Genomic DNA, 14282 nt, shown 5'->3' with positions numbered 1-14282 from the left:
CAGGGGGAAGTGAGACTTCATTGTAGTGCAGATTTCCTTTGCAAGCTTGCTTGGTTGGCCAAAAAGAGCGTATGCGTTTTTTCCTGAATATATTCAGGAAAAAACGCATACGCCCTTTTTGGCCAAGTGCATCACTGTGGACTTTCTGCCTCTTTTCCTATGCTTTCAATGCAATTCCAGTCTACCTCCTGAAATCGGTTTCCTGCAATTCTGCCCCGCTTTCAAGTCCTCTTGGCAGCCTTACTTCAGTCTATTTTTGGACGATAGCTGTCATTTATAACTCTGCAGGTTTGTGAATTACAGTGCACCTGAGCTCCTTTCTTCAACTCGCTTTCTTGTGACCTGGACGCAACACCGCAGGATGGCTTCAGGCCCTAATCTGGTTCCGGCATGGCACGCTGAGCCTTTGGTTATTTCCTCTTCCTGGTGGGAAATGAGAGTTAAATTTGCCCGTCCAGACACCTCCAGCTAGTCTCTCATTGGTTCTCGCTATTCCTGTTCATCTTCCGCAGAAATTGCAAACTGGGCCAAACAGGAGGTTAAAGGCGCTGACTCTCCAAGTGGGGAGAGTGTTAGTAAAGCGTCTGGAATGTTGCACCCGAGTACCAGGGTACGAAAACTGAGACATATTTGAACACGTCTCCTGATCACATGGTTGATCATACTCTAGGTTCTGCATGCATGTTTTAGCTGAAGGAAGAATACCTTAAACCTGGGTAGTTGAAACCCGTGGAATGGGTACCATGCAATATGACTTCAAAGGGTCTTCATTTGCTCACCGAACCTCTCCAATCCTATCACTGCTGCGTTTATGCCCCTGTACACATGCTTGATTCTCTTTCGGAGACATAGCAATCCATCAGTTTTAAGATACTTACTAGTCAGGTACATACTTAGGCATTTAACATGCGGTGTTGAGTCCATTTCGTTGAGCAAGGAGTAGCTCTTGTCTATTCCATATTTGGCTTAAGGAACTTTATCTGTGCTCATTTCAATCTCTGGTTTTATGCAGCACCCCAATTCACCTTTACCCTTAAGCAAGCATAAGTTGGTTTTCTAAATTTGAGACCCTGTTGTGTTTTGGAATTCAGTTCCTGTGTAGCCAAGTTTACATTCTGTGTATTAGTGACATCTTATGATGTTTCTTTTTCTGTGTGACTTATTTCAGTTAGAATCATCGTACCTGAATCCACTCATTATGCTGCTACGGGCCTGATGACATAGATTTCATTGCTGAGTGATACTGCATTGTACGTAAGTACCACAAGTTCTTTATCCATTTTTCACTTTCTGTGATATTGAACTTGTACGGTAAATGAGGTTCTTGTAAACAGAGGCGTCCCAAACTTTGGGGTGGCTGTGTCTTTTTGATTTTAATTTCCCTAAGCTATAGGACCATAAGTGGAAGTGCCCTAGGCTCTGTTGCTTTGTTTTTTCGATATTTCAGGAAACACCATACACTTCTCCCGAGTGTCTGTTGGCAATTTACATCCCGCCCATCAGCATAACAAGGCTCCCAGTTCTCCATGGCCTGTCCTGCCTTTCTGGATTTTACACTTTTTTCAGATGGCCCTTTTGACCAGGGGGAAGTGAGACTTCATTGTAGTGCAGATTTCCTTTGCAAGCTTGCTTGGTTGGCCAAAAAGAGCGTATGCGTTTTTTCCTGAATATATTCAGGAAAAAACGCATACGCCCTTTTTGGCCAAGTGCATCACTGTGGACTTTCTGCCTCTTTTCCTATGCTTTCAATGCAATTCCAGTCTACCTCCTGAAATCGGTTTCCTGCAATTCTGCCCCGCTTTCAAGTCCTCTTGGCAGCCTTACTTCAGTATATTTTTGGACGATAGCTGTCATTTATAACTCTGCAGGTTTGTGAATTACAGTGCACCTGAGCTCCTTTCTTCAACTCGCTTTCTTGTGACCTGGACGCAACACCGCAGGATGGCTTCAGGCCCTAATCTGGTTCCGGCATGGCACGCTGAGCCTTTGGTTATTTCCTCTTCCTGGTGGGAAATGAGAGTTAAATTTGCCCGTCCAGACACCTCCAGCTAGTCTCTCATTGGTTCTCGCTATTCCTGTTCATCTTCCGCAGAAATTGCAAACTGGGCCAAACAGGAGGTTAAAGGCGCTGACTCTCCAAGTGGGGAGAGTGTTAGTAAAGCGTCTGGAATGTTGCACCCGAGTACCAGGGTACGAAAACTGAGACATATTTGAACACGTCTCCTGATCACATGGTTGATCATACTCTAGGTTCTACATGCATGTTTTAGCTGAAGGAAGAATACCTTAAACCTGGGTAGTTGAAACCCGTGGAATGGGTACCATGCAATATGACTTCAAAGGGTCTTCATTTGCTCACCGAACCTCTCCAATCCTATCACTGCTGCGTTTATGCCCCTGTACACATGCTTGATTCTCTTTCGGAGACATAGCAATCCATCAGTTTTAAGATACTTACTAGTCAGGTACATACTTAGGCATTTAACATGCGGTGTTGAGTCCATTTCGTTGAGCAAGGAGTAGCTCTTGTCTATTCCATATTTGGCTTAAGGAACTTTATCTGTGCTCATTTCAATCTCTGGTTTTATGCAGCACCCCAATTCACCTTTACCCTTAAGCAAGCATAAGTTGGTTTTCTAAATTTGAGACCCTGTTGTGTTTTGGAATTCAGTTCCTGTGTAGCCAAGTTTACATTCTGTGTATTAGTGACATCTTATGATGTTTCTTTTTCTGTGTGACTTATTTCAGTTAGAATCATCGTACCTGAATCCACTCATTATGCTGCTACGGGCCTGATGACATAGATTTCATTGCTGAGTGATACTGCATTGTACGTAAGTACCACAAGTTCTTTATCCATTTTTCACTTTCTGTGATATTGAACTTGTACGGTAAATGAGGTTCTTGTAAACAGAGGCGTCCCAAACTTTGGGGTGGCTGTGTCTTTTTGATTTTAATTTCCCTAAGCTATAGGACCATAAGTGGAAGTGCCCTAGGCTCTGTTGCTTTGTTTTTTCGATATTTCAGGAAACACCATACACTTCTCCCGAGTGTCTGTTGGCAATTTACATCCCGCCCATCAGCATAACAAGGCTCCCAGTTCTCCATGGCCTGTCCTGCCTTTCTGGATTTTACACTTTTTTCAGATGGCCCTTTTGACCAGGGGGAAGTGAGACTTCATTGTAGTGCAGATTTCCTTTGCAAGCTTGCTTGGTTGGCCAAAAAGAGCGTATGCGTTTTTTCCTGAATATATTCAGGAAAAAACGCATACGCCCTTTTTGGCCAAGTGCATCACTGTGGACTTTCTGCCTCTTTTCCTATGCTTTCAATGCAATTCCAGTCTACCTCCTGAAATCGGTTTCCTGCAATTCTGCCCCGCTTTCAAGTCCTCTTGGCAGCCTTACTTCAGTCTATTTTTGGACGATAGCTGTCATTTATAACTCTGCAGGTTTGTGAATTACAGTGCACCTGAGCTCCTTTCTTCAACTCGCTTTCTTGTGACCTGGACGCAACACCGCAGGATGGCTTCAGGCCCTAATCTGGTTCCGGCATGGCACGCTGAGCCTTTGGTTATTTCCTCTTCCTGGTGGGAAATGAGAGTTAAATTTGCCCGTCCAGACACCTCCAGCTAGTCTCTCATTGGTTCTCGCTATTCCTGTTCATCTTCCGCAGAAATTGCAAACTGGGCCAAACAGGAGGTTAAAGGCGCTGACTCTCCAAGTGGGGAGAGTGTTAGTAAAGCGTCTGGAATGTTGCACCCGAGTACCAGGGTACGAAAACTGAGACATATTTGAACACGTCTCCTGATCACATGGTTGATCATACTCTAGGTTCTACATGCATGTTTTAGCTGAAGGAAGAATACCTTAAACCTGGGTAGTTGAAACCCGTGGAATGGGTACCATGCAGTATGACTTCAAAGGGTCTTCATTTGCTCACCGAACCTCTCCAATCCTATCACTGCTGCGTTTATGCCCCTGTACACATGCTTGATTCTCTTTCGGAGACATAGCAATCCATAGGTTTTAAGATACTTACTAGTCAGGTACATTCTTAGGCATTTAACATGCGGTGTTGAGTCCATTTCGTTGAGCAAGGAGTAGCTCTTGTCTATTCCATATTTGGCTTAAGGACCTTTATCTGTGCTCATTTCAATCTCTGGTTTTATGCAGCACCCCAACTCACCTTTCCCCTTAAGCAAGCATAAGTTGCTTTTCTAAATTTGAGACCCTGTTGTGTTTTGGAATTCAGTTCCTGTGTAGCCAAGTTTACATTCTGTGTATTAGTGATAACTTATGATGTTTCTTTTTCTGTGTGACTTATTTCAGTTAGAATCATCGTACCTGAATCCACTCATTATGCTGCTACGGGCCTGATGACATAGATTTCATTGCTGAGTGATACTGTATTGTACGTAAGTACCACAAGTTCTTTATCCATTTTTCACTTTCTGTGATATTGAACTTGTACGGTAAACGAGGTTCTTGTAAACGGAGGCGTCCCAAACTTTGGGTGGCTGTGTCTTTTTGATTTTAATTTCCCTAAGCTATAGGACCATAAGTGGAAGTGCCCTAGGTTCTGTTGCTTTGTTTTTTAGATGTTTCAGGAAACACCATACACTTCTCCCGAGTGGTTGTTGGCAATTTACATCCCACCCATCAGCATAACAAGGCTCCCAGTTCTCCATGGCCTGTCCTGCCTTTCTGGATTTTACACTTTTTTCAGATGGCCCTTTTGACCGGGGGGAAGTGAGACTTCATTGTAGTGCAGATTTCCTTTGCAAGCTTGCTTGGTTGGCCAAAAAGGGCGTATGCGTTTTTTCCTGAATATATTCAGGAACAAACGCATACGCCCTTTTTGGCCAAGTGCATCATTGTGGACGTTCTGCCTCTTTTCCTATGCTTTCAATGCAATTCCAGTCTACCTCCTGAAATCGGTTTCCTGCAATTCTGCCCCGCTTTCAAGTCCTCTTGGCAGCCTCACTTCAGTCTATTTTTGGACGATAGCTGTCATTTATAACTCTGCAGGTTTGTGAATTACAGTGCCCCTGAGCTCCTTTCTTCAACTTGCTTTCTTGTGAGCTGGCCGCAACACCGCAGGATGGCTTCAGGCCCTAATCTGGTTCCGTTACGGCACGCTGAGCCTTTGGTTATTTCCTCTTCCTGGTGGGAAATGAGAGTTAAATTTGCCCGTCCAGACACCTCCAGCAAGCCTCTCATTGGTTCTCGCTATTCCTGTTCATCTTCCGCAGAAATTGCAAAGTGTGCCAAACAGGAGGTTAAAGGTGCTGACCTTCCAAGTGGGGAGAGTGTTAGTAAAGCGTCTGGAATGTTGCACCCGAGTACCAGGGGAGGAAAACTGAGACATATTTGAACACGTCTCCCGATCACATGGTTGATCATACTCTGGGTTCCACATGCATGTTTTAGCTGAAGGAAGAATACCTAAAACCTGGGTAGTTGAAACCCGTGGAATGGGTACCATGCAATATGACTTCAAAGGGTCTTCATTTGCTCACCGAACATCTCCAATCCTATCACTGCTGCGTTTATAACCCTGTACACATGCTTGATTCTCTTTCGGAGACATAGCAATCTATAGGTTTTAAAATACTTACTAGTCAGGTACATTCTTAGGCGTTTAATATGCGGTGTTGAGTCCATTTCGTTGAGCAAGGAGTAGCTCTTGTCTATTCCATATTTGGCTTAAGGAACTTTATCTGTGCTCATTTCAATCTCTGGTTTTATGCAGCACCCCAACTCACCTTTACCCTTAAGCAAGCATAAGTTGGTTTTCTAAATTTGAGACCCTGTTCTGTTCTGTAATTCAGTTCCTGTGTAGCCAAGTTTCCATTCCGTGTATTACTGATATCTTATGATGTTTCTTTTTCTGTGTGACTTATTTCAGTTAGAATCATCATACCTGAATCCACTCATTGTGCTGCTAAGGGCCTGATGACACAGATTTCATTGCTGAGTGATATTGCTTTGTAAGTAAATACCACACCTTCTTTATCCATTTTTCACTTTCTGCGATGTTGAACTTGTACTGTAAACGAGTTTCTTGTAAACAGAGGCGTCCCAAACTTTGGGGTGGCTGTGTCTTTTTGATTTTAATTTACCTAAGCTATAGGACCATAAGTGGAAGTGCCCTAGGCTCTGTTGCTTTGTTTTTTAGATGTTTCAGGAAACACCATACACTTCTCGCGAGTGTCTGTTGGCAATTTACATCCCGCCCATCAGCATAACAAGGCTCCCAGTTCTCCATGGCCTGTCCTGCCTTTCTGGATTTTACACTTTTTTCAGATGGCCCTTTTGACTGGGGGGAAGTGAGACTTCATTGTAGTGCAGATTTCCTTTGCAAGCTTGCTTGGTTGGCCAAAAAGGGCGTATGCGTTTTTTCCTGAATATATTCAGGAAAAAACGCATACGCCCTTTTTGGCCAAGTGCATCATTGTGGACGTTCTGCCTCTTTTCCTATGCTTTCAATGCAATTCCAGTCTACCTCCTGAAATCGGTTTCCTGCAATTCTGCCCCGCTTTCAAGTCCTCTTGGCAGCCCTACTTCAGTATATTTTTGGACTATAGCTGTCATTTATAACTCTGCAGGTTTGTGAATTACAGTGCCCCTGAGCTCCTTTCTTCAACTCGCTTTCTTGTGAGCTGGCCGCAACACCGCAGGATGGCTTCAGGCCCTAATCTGGTTCCGGCACGGCACGCTGAGCCTTTGGTTAATTCCTCTTCCTGGTGGGAAATGAGAGTTAAATTTGCCCGTCCAGACACCTCCAGCTAGTCTCTCATTGGTTCTCGCTATTCCTGTTCATCTTCCGCAGAAATTGCAAACTGGGCCAAACAGGAGGTTAAAGGGACTGACTCTCCAAGTCGGGAGAGTGTTAGTAAAGCGTCTGGAATGTTGCACCCGAGTACCAGGGTACGAAAACTGAGACATATTTGAACACGTCTCCTGATCACATGGTTGATCATACTTGGGTTCCACATGCATGTTTTAGCTGAAGGAAGAATACCTTAAACCTGGGTAGTTGAAACCCGTGGAATGGGTACCATGCAATATGACTTCAAAGGGTCTTCATTTGCTCACCGAACCTCTCCAATCCTATCACTGCTGCGTTTATGCCCCTGTACACATGCTTGATTCTCTTTTGGAGACATAGCAATCCATAGGTTTTAAGATACTTACAAGTCAGGTACATTCTTAGGCGTTTAATATGCGGTGTTGAGTCCATTTCGTTGAGCAAGGAGTAGCTCTTGTCTATTCCATATTTGGCTTAAGGAACTTTATCTGTGCTCATTTCAATCTCTGGTTTTATGCAGCACCCCAACTCACCTTTCCCCTTAAGCAAGCATAAGTTGTTTTTCTAAATTTGAGACCCTGTTCTGTTCTGTAATTCAGTTCCTGTGTAGCCAAGTTTCCATTCCGTGTATTACTGATATCTTATGATGTTTCTTTTTCTGTGTGACTTATTTCAGTTAGAATCATCATACCTGAATCCACTCGTTGTGCTGCTAAGGGCCTGATGACACAGATTTCATTGCTGAGTGATATTGCTTTGTAAGTAAATACCACAACTTCTTTATCCATTTTTCACTTTCTGCGATGTTGAACTTGTACTGTAAACGAGGTTCTTGTAAACAGAGCCGTTCCAAACTTTGGGGTGGCTGTGTCTTTTTGATTTTAAATTCCCTAAGCTATAGGACCATAAGTGGAAGTGCCCTAGGCTCTGTTGCTTTGTTTTTTAGATGTTTCAGGAAACACCATACACTTCTCCCAAGTGGTTCTTCGCAATTTACATCCCGCCTATCAGCATAACAAGGCTCCCAGTTCTCCATGGCCTGTCCTGCCTTTCTGGATTTTACACTTTTTTCAGATGGCCCTTTTGACCGGGGGGAAGTGAGACTTCATTGTAGTGCAGATTTCCTTTGCAAGCTTGCTTGGTTGGCCAAAAAGGGCGTATGCGTTTTTTCCTGAATATATTCAGGAAAAAACGCATACGCCCTTTTTGGCCAAGTGCATCATTGTGGACGTTCTGCCTCTTTTCCTATGCTTTCAATGCAATTCCAGTCTACCTCCTGAAATCGGTTTCCTGCAATTCTGCCCCGCTTTCAAGTCCTCTTGGCAGCCTTACTTCAGTATATTTTTGGACTATAGCTGTCATTTATAACTCTGCAGGTTTGTGAAATACAGTGCCCCTGAGCTCCTTTCTTCATCTCGCTTTCTTGTGAGCTGGCCGCAACACTGCAGGATGTCTTTAGGCCCTAATCTTCTTCTGGCACGGCATGCTGAGCCTTTGGTTATTTTCTCTTCCTGGTGGGAAATGAGAGTTAAATTTGCCCGTCCAGACACCTCCAGCTAGTCTCTCATTGGTTCTCCCTATTCCTGTTCATCTTGCGCAGAAATTGCAAACTGGGCCAAACAGGAGGTTAAAGGCGCTGACTCTCCAAGTGGGGAGAGTGTTAGTAAAGCGTCTGGAATGTTGCACCCGAGTACCAGGGTACGAAAACTGAGACATATTTGAACACGTCTCCTGATCACATGGTTGATCATACTCTAGGTTCTGCATGCATGTTTTAGCTGAAGGAAGAATACCTTAAACCTGGGTAGTTGAAACCCGTGGAATGGGTACCATGCAATATGACTTCAAAGGGTCTTCATTTGCTCACCGAACCTCTCCAATCCTATCACTGCTGCGTTTATGCCCCTGTACACATGCTTGATTCTCTTTCGGAGACATAGCAATCCATCGGTTTTAAGATACTTACTAGTCAGGTACATACTTAGGCATTTAACATGCGGTGTTGAGTCCATTTCGTTGAGCAAGGAGTAGCTCTTGTCTATTCCATATTTGGCTTAAGGAACTTTATCTGTGCTCATTTCAATCTCTGGTTTTATGCAGCACCCCAATTCACCTTTACCCTTAAGCAAGCATAAGTTGGTTTTCTAAATTTGAGACCCTGTTGTGTTTTGGAATTCAGTTCCTGTGTAGCCAAGTTTACATTCTGTGTATTAGTGACATCTTATGATGTTTCTTTTTCTGTGTGACTTATTTCAGTTAGAATCATCGTACCTGAATCCACTCATTATGCTGCTACGGGCCTGATGACATAGATTTCATTGCTGAGTGATACTGCATTGTACGTAAGTACCACAAGTTCTTTATCCATTTTTCACTTTCTGTGATATTGAACTTGTACGGTAAATGAGGTTCTTGTAAACAGAGGCGTCCCAAACTTTGGGGTGGCTGTGTCTTTTTGATTTTAATTTCCCTAAGCTATAGGACCATAAGTGGAAGTGCCCTAGGCTCTGTTGCTTTGTTTTTTCGATATTTCAGGAAACACCATACACTTCTCCCGAGTGTCTGTTGGCAATTTACATCCCGCCCATCAGCATAACAAGGCTCCCAGTTCTCCATGGCCTGTCCTGCCTTTCTGGATTTTACACTTTTTTCAGATGGCCCTTTTGACCAGGGGGAAGTGAGACTTCATTGTAGTGCAGATTTCCTTTGCAAGCTTGCTTGGTTGGCCAAAAAGAGCGTATGCGTTTTTTCCTGAATATATTCAGGAACAAACGCATACGCCCTTTTTGGCCAAGTGCATCACTGTGGACTTTCTGCCTCTTTTCCTATGCTTTCAATGCAATTCCAGTCTACCTCCTGAAATCGGTTTCCTGCAATTCTGCCCCGCTTTCAAGTCCTCTTGGCAGCCTCACGTCAGTCTATTTTTGGACGATAGCTGTCATTTATAACTCTGCAGGTTTGTGAATTACAGTGCCCCTGAGCTCCTTTCTTCAACTTGCTTTCTTGTGAGCTGGCCGCAACACTGCAGGATGGCTTCAGGCCCTAATCTGGTTCCGGTACGGCACGCTGAGCCTTTGGTTATTTCCTCTTCCTGGTGGGAAATGAGAGTTAAATTTGCCCGTCCAGACACCTCCAGCAAGACTCTCATTGGTTCTCGCTATTCCTGTTCATCTTCCGCAGAAATTTCAAAGTGTGCCAAACAGGAGGTTAAAGGTGCTGACCTTCCAAGTGGGGAGAGTGTTAGTAAAGCGCCTGGAATGTTGCACCCGAGTACCAGGGGAGGAAAACTGAGACATATTTGAACACGTCTCCCGATCACATGGTTGATCATACTCTAGGTTCCACATGCATGTTTTAGCTGAAGGAAGAATACCTAAAACCCGGGTAGTTGAAACCCGAGTAATGGGTACCATGCAATATGACTTCAAAGGGTCTTCATTTGCTCACCGAACCTCTCCAATCCTATCACTGCTGCGTTTATGCCCCTGTACACATGCTTGATTCTCTTTTGGAGACATAGCAATCCATAGGTTTTACGATACTTACTAGTCAGGTACATTCTTAGGCGTTTAATATGCGGTGTTGAGTCCATTTCGTTGAGCAAGGAGTAGCTCTTGTCTATTCCATATTTGACTTAAGGAACTTTATCTGTGCTCATTTCAATCTCTGGTTTTATGCAGCACCCCAACTCACCTTTCCCCTTAAGCAAGCATAAGTTGCTTTTCTAAATTTGAGACCCTGTTCTGTTTTGGAATTCAGTTCCTGTGTAGCCAAGTTTACATTCCGTGTATTAGTGATATCTTATGATGTTTCTTTTTCTGTGTGACTTATTTCAGTTAGAATCATCGTACCTGAATCCACTCATTATGCTGCTACGGGCCTGATGACAGATTTCATTGCTGAGTGATACTGCATTGTACGTAAGTACCACAAGTTCTTTATCCATTTTTCACTTTCTGTGATATTGAACTTGTACGGTAAACGAGGTTCTTGTAAACAGAGGCGTCCCAAACTTTGGGGTGGCTGTGTCTTTTTGATTTTAATTTCCCTAAGCTATAGGACCATAAGTGGAAGTGCCCTAGGCTCTGTTGCTTTGTTTTTTAGATGTTTCAGGAAACACCATACACTTCTCCCAAGTGTCTGTTGGCAATTTACATCCCGCCCATCAGCATAACAAGGCCCCCAGTTCTCCATGGCCTGTCCTGCCTTTCTGGATTTTACACTTTTTTCAGATGGCCCTTTTGACCGGGGGGAAGTGAGACTTCATTGTAGTGCAGATTTCCTTTGCAAGCTTGCTTGGTTGGCCAAAAAGGGCGTATGCGTTTTTTCCTGAATATATTCAGGAAAAAACGCATAAGCCCTTTTTGGCCAAGTGCATCATTGTGGACGTTCTGCCTCTTTTCCTATGCTTTCAATGCAATTCCAGTCTAACTCCTGAAATCGGTTTCCTGCAATTCTGCCCCGCTTTCAAGTCCTCTTGGCAGCCTTACCTCAGTATATTTTTGGACGATAGCTGTCATTTATAACTCTGCAGGTTTGTGAATTACAGTGCCCCTGAGCTCCTTTCTTCAACTCGCTTTCTTGTGACCTGGCCGCAACACCGCAGGATGGCTTCAGGCCCTAATCTGCTTCCGGCACGGCACGCTGAGCCTTTGGTTATTTCCTCTTCCTGGTGGGAAATGAGAGTTAAATTTGCCCGTCCAGACACCTCCAGCTAGTCTCTCATTGGTTCTCCCAATGCCTGTTCATCTTGCGCAGAAATTGCAAACTGGGCCAAACAGGAGGTTAAAGGCGCTGACTCTCCAAGTGGGGAGAGTGTTAGTAAAGCGTCTGGAATGTTGCACCCGAGTACCAGGGTACGAAAACTGAGACATATTTGAACACGTCTCCTGATCACATGGTTGATCATACTCTAGGTTCTACATGCATGTTTTAGCTGAAGGAAGAATACCTTAAACCTGGGTAGTTGAAACCCGTGGAATGGGTACCATGCAATATGACTTCAAAGGGTCTTCATTTGCTCACCGAACCTCTCCAATCCTATCACTGCTGCGTTTATGCCCCTGTACACATGCTTGATTCTCTTTCGGAGACATAGCAATCCATAGGTTTTAAGATACTTACTAGTCAGGTACATTCTTAGGCATTTAACATGCGGTGTTGAGTCCATTTCGTTGAGCAAGGAGTAGCTCTTGTCTATTCCATATTTGGCTTAAGGACGTTTATCTGTGCTCATTTCAATCTCTGGTTTTATGCAGCACCCCAACTCACCTTTCCCCTTAAGCAAGCATAAGTTGCTTTTCTAAATTTGAGACCCTGTTGTGTTTTGGAATTCAGTTCCTGTGTAGCCAAGTTTACATTCTGTGTATTAGTGATACCTTATGATGTTTCTTTTTCTGTGTGACTTATTTCAGTTAGAATCATCGTACCTGAATCCACTCATTATGCTGCTACGGGCCTGATGACATAGATTTCATTGCTGAGTGATACTGCATTGTACGTAAGTACCACAAGTTCTTTATCCATTTTTCACTTTCTGTGATATTGAACCTGTACGGTAAACGAGGTTCTTGTAAACGGAGGCGTCCCAAACTTTGGGTGGCTGTGTCTTTTTGATTTTAATTTCCCTAAGCTATAGGACCATAAGTGGAAGTGCCCTAGGTTCTGTTGCTTTGTTTTTTAGATGTTTCAGGAAACACCATACACTTCTCCCGAGTGGTTGTTGGCAATTTACATCCCACCCATCAGCATAACAAGGCTCCCAGTTCTCCATGGCCTGTCCTGCCTTTCTTGATTTTACACTTTTTTCAGATGGCCCTTTTGACCGGGGGGAAGTGAGACTTCATTGTAGTGCAGATTTCCTTTGCAAGCTTGCTTGGTTGGCCAAAAAGGGCGTATGCGTTTTTTCATGAATATATTCAGGAAAAAATGCATACGCCCTTTTTGGCCAAGTGCATCATTGTGGACGTTCTACCTCTTTTCCTATGCTTTCAATGCAATTCCAGTCTACCTCCTGAAATCGGTTTCCTGCAATTCTGCCCCGCTTTCAAGTCCTCTTGGCAGCCTTACTTCAGTCTATTTTTGGACGATAGCTGTCATTTATAACTCTGCAGGTTTGTGAATTACAGTGCCCCTGAGCTCCTTTCTTCAACTCGCTTTCTTGTGAGCTGGCCGCAACACCGCAGGATGGCTTCAGGCCCTAATCTGGTTCCGGCCCGGCATACTGAGCCTTTGGTTAATTCCTCTTCCTGGTGGGAAATGAGAGTTAAATTTGCCCTTCCAGACACCTCCTGCTAGCCTCTCATTGGTTCTCGCTATTCCTGTTCATCTTCCGCAGAAATTGCAAACTGGGCCAAACAGGAGGTTAAAGGGACTGACTCTCCAAGTCGGGAGAGTGTTAGTAAAGCGTCTGGAATGTTGCACCCGAGTACCAGGGGAGGAAAACTGAGACATATTTGAATACGTCTCCCGTTCACATGGTTGATCATACTCTGGGTTCCACATGCATGTTTTAGCTGAAGGAAGAATACCTTAAACCTGGAGAATTGAGACCCGTGTAATGGGTACCATGCAATATGACTTCAAAGGGTCTTCATATGCTCACCGAACCTCTCCAATCCTATCACTGCTGCGTTTATGCCCCTGTACACATGCTTGATTCTCTTTCGGAGACATAGCAATCCATAGGTTTTAAGATACTTACAAGTCAGGTACATTCTTAGGCGTTTAATATGGGGTGTTGAGTCCATTTCGTTGAGCAAGGAGTAGCTCTTGTCTATTCCATATTTGGCTTAAGGAACTTTATCTGTGCTCATTTCAATCTCTGGTTTTATGCAGCACCCCAACTCACCTTTCCCCTTAAGCAAGCATAAGTTGGTTTTCTAAATTTGAGACCCTGTTCTGTTCTGTAATTCAGTTCCTGTGTAGCCAAGTTTACATTCCATGTATTACTGATATGTTATGATGTTTCTTTTTCTGTGTGACTTATTTCAGTTAGAATCATCATACCTGAATCCACTCATTGTGCTGCTAAGGGCCTGATGACACAGATTTCATTGCTGAGTGATATTGCTTTGTAAGTAAATACCACAACTTCTTTATCCATTTTTCACTTTCTGCGATGTTGAACTTGTACTGTAAACGACGTTCTTGTAAACAGAGCCGATCCAAACTTTGGGGTGGCTGTGTCTTTTTGATTTTAATTTCCCTAAGCTATAGGACCATAAGTGGAAGTGCCCTAGGTTCTGTTGCTTTGTTTTTTAGATGTTTCAGGAAACACCATACACTTCTCCCGAGTGGTTGTTGGCAATTTACATCCGCCCATCAGCATAACAAGGCTCCCAGTTCTCCATGGCCTGTCCTGCCTTTCTGGATTTTACACTTTTTTCAGATGGCCCTTTTGACCGGGGGGAAGTGAGACTTCATTGTAGTGCAGATTTCCTTTGCAAGCTTGCTTGGTTGGCCAAAAAGGG

General features: G+C 43.8%; 1 long non-coding RNA gene across 34 annotated transcripts in view; it reads left to right on the top strand.

Moving 5' to 3' along the window:
• Nucleotides 1–14282, top strand: part of LOC307186525 — a 2785769-nt gene that overhangs the window by 1475307 nt on the left and 1296180 nt on the right. Inside the window, exon 1 of one of the 34 annotated variants that reach the window (XR_013828360.1) lies at nucleotides 4348–4414. The exons of the other annotated variants lie outside the window; for them this stretch is intronic. This is a non-coding gene — a long non-coding RNA (uncharacterized lncRNA). Of the gene's footprint in view, nucleotides 1–4347; nucleotides 4415–14282 lie in introns of those variants that run through there. 34 annotated transcript variants of the gene reach the window in all.

This window comes from Stenella coeruleoalba, assembly GCF_951394435.1.
Source record: "Stenella coeruleoalba genome assembly, chromosome: 1".
NCBI lineage: Eukaryota > Metazoa > Chordata > Mammalia > Artiodactyla > Delphinidae > Stenella > Stenella coeruleoalba.
The sequence above is the reverse complement of the archived record's forward strand: the minus strand, read 5'-3'. Positions and strand labels throughout refer to the sequence as shown.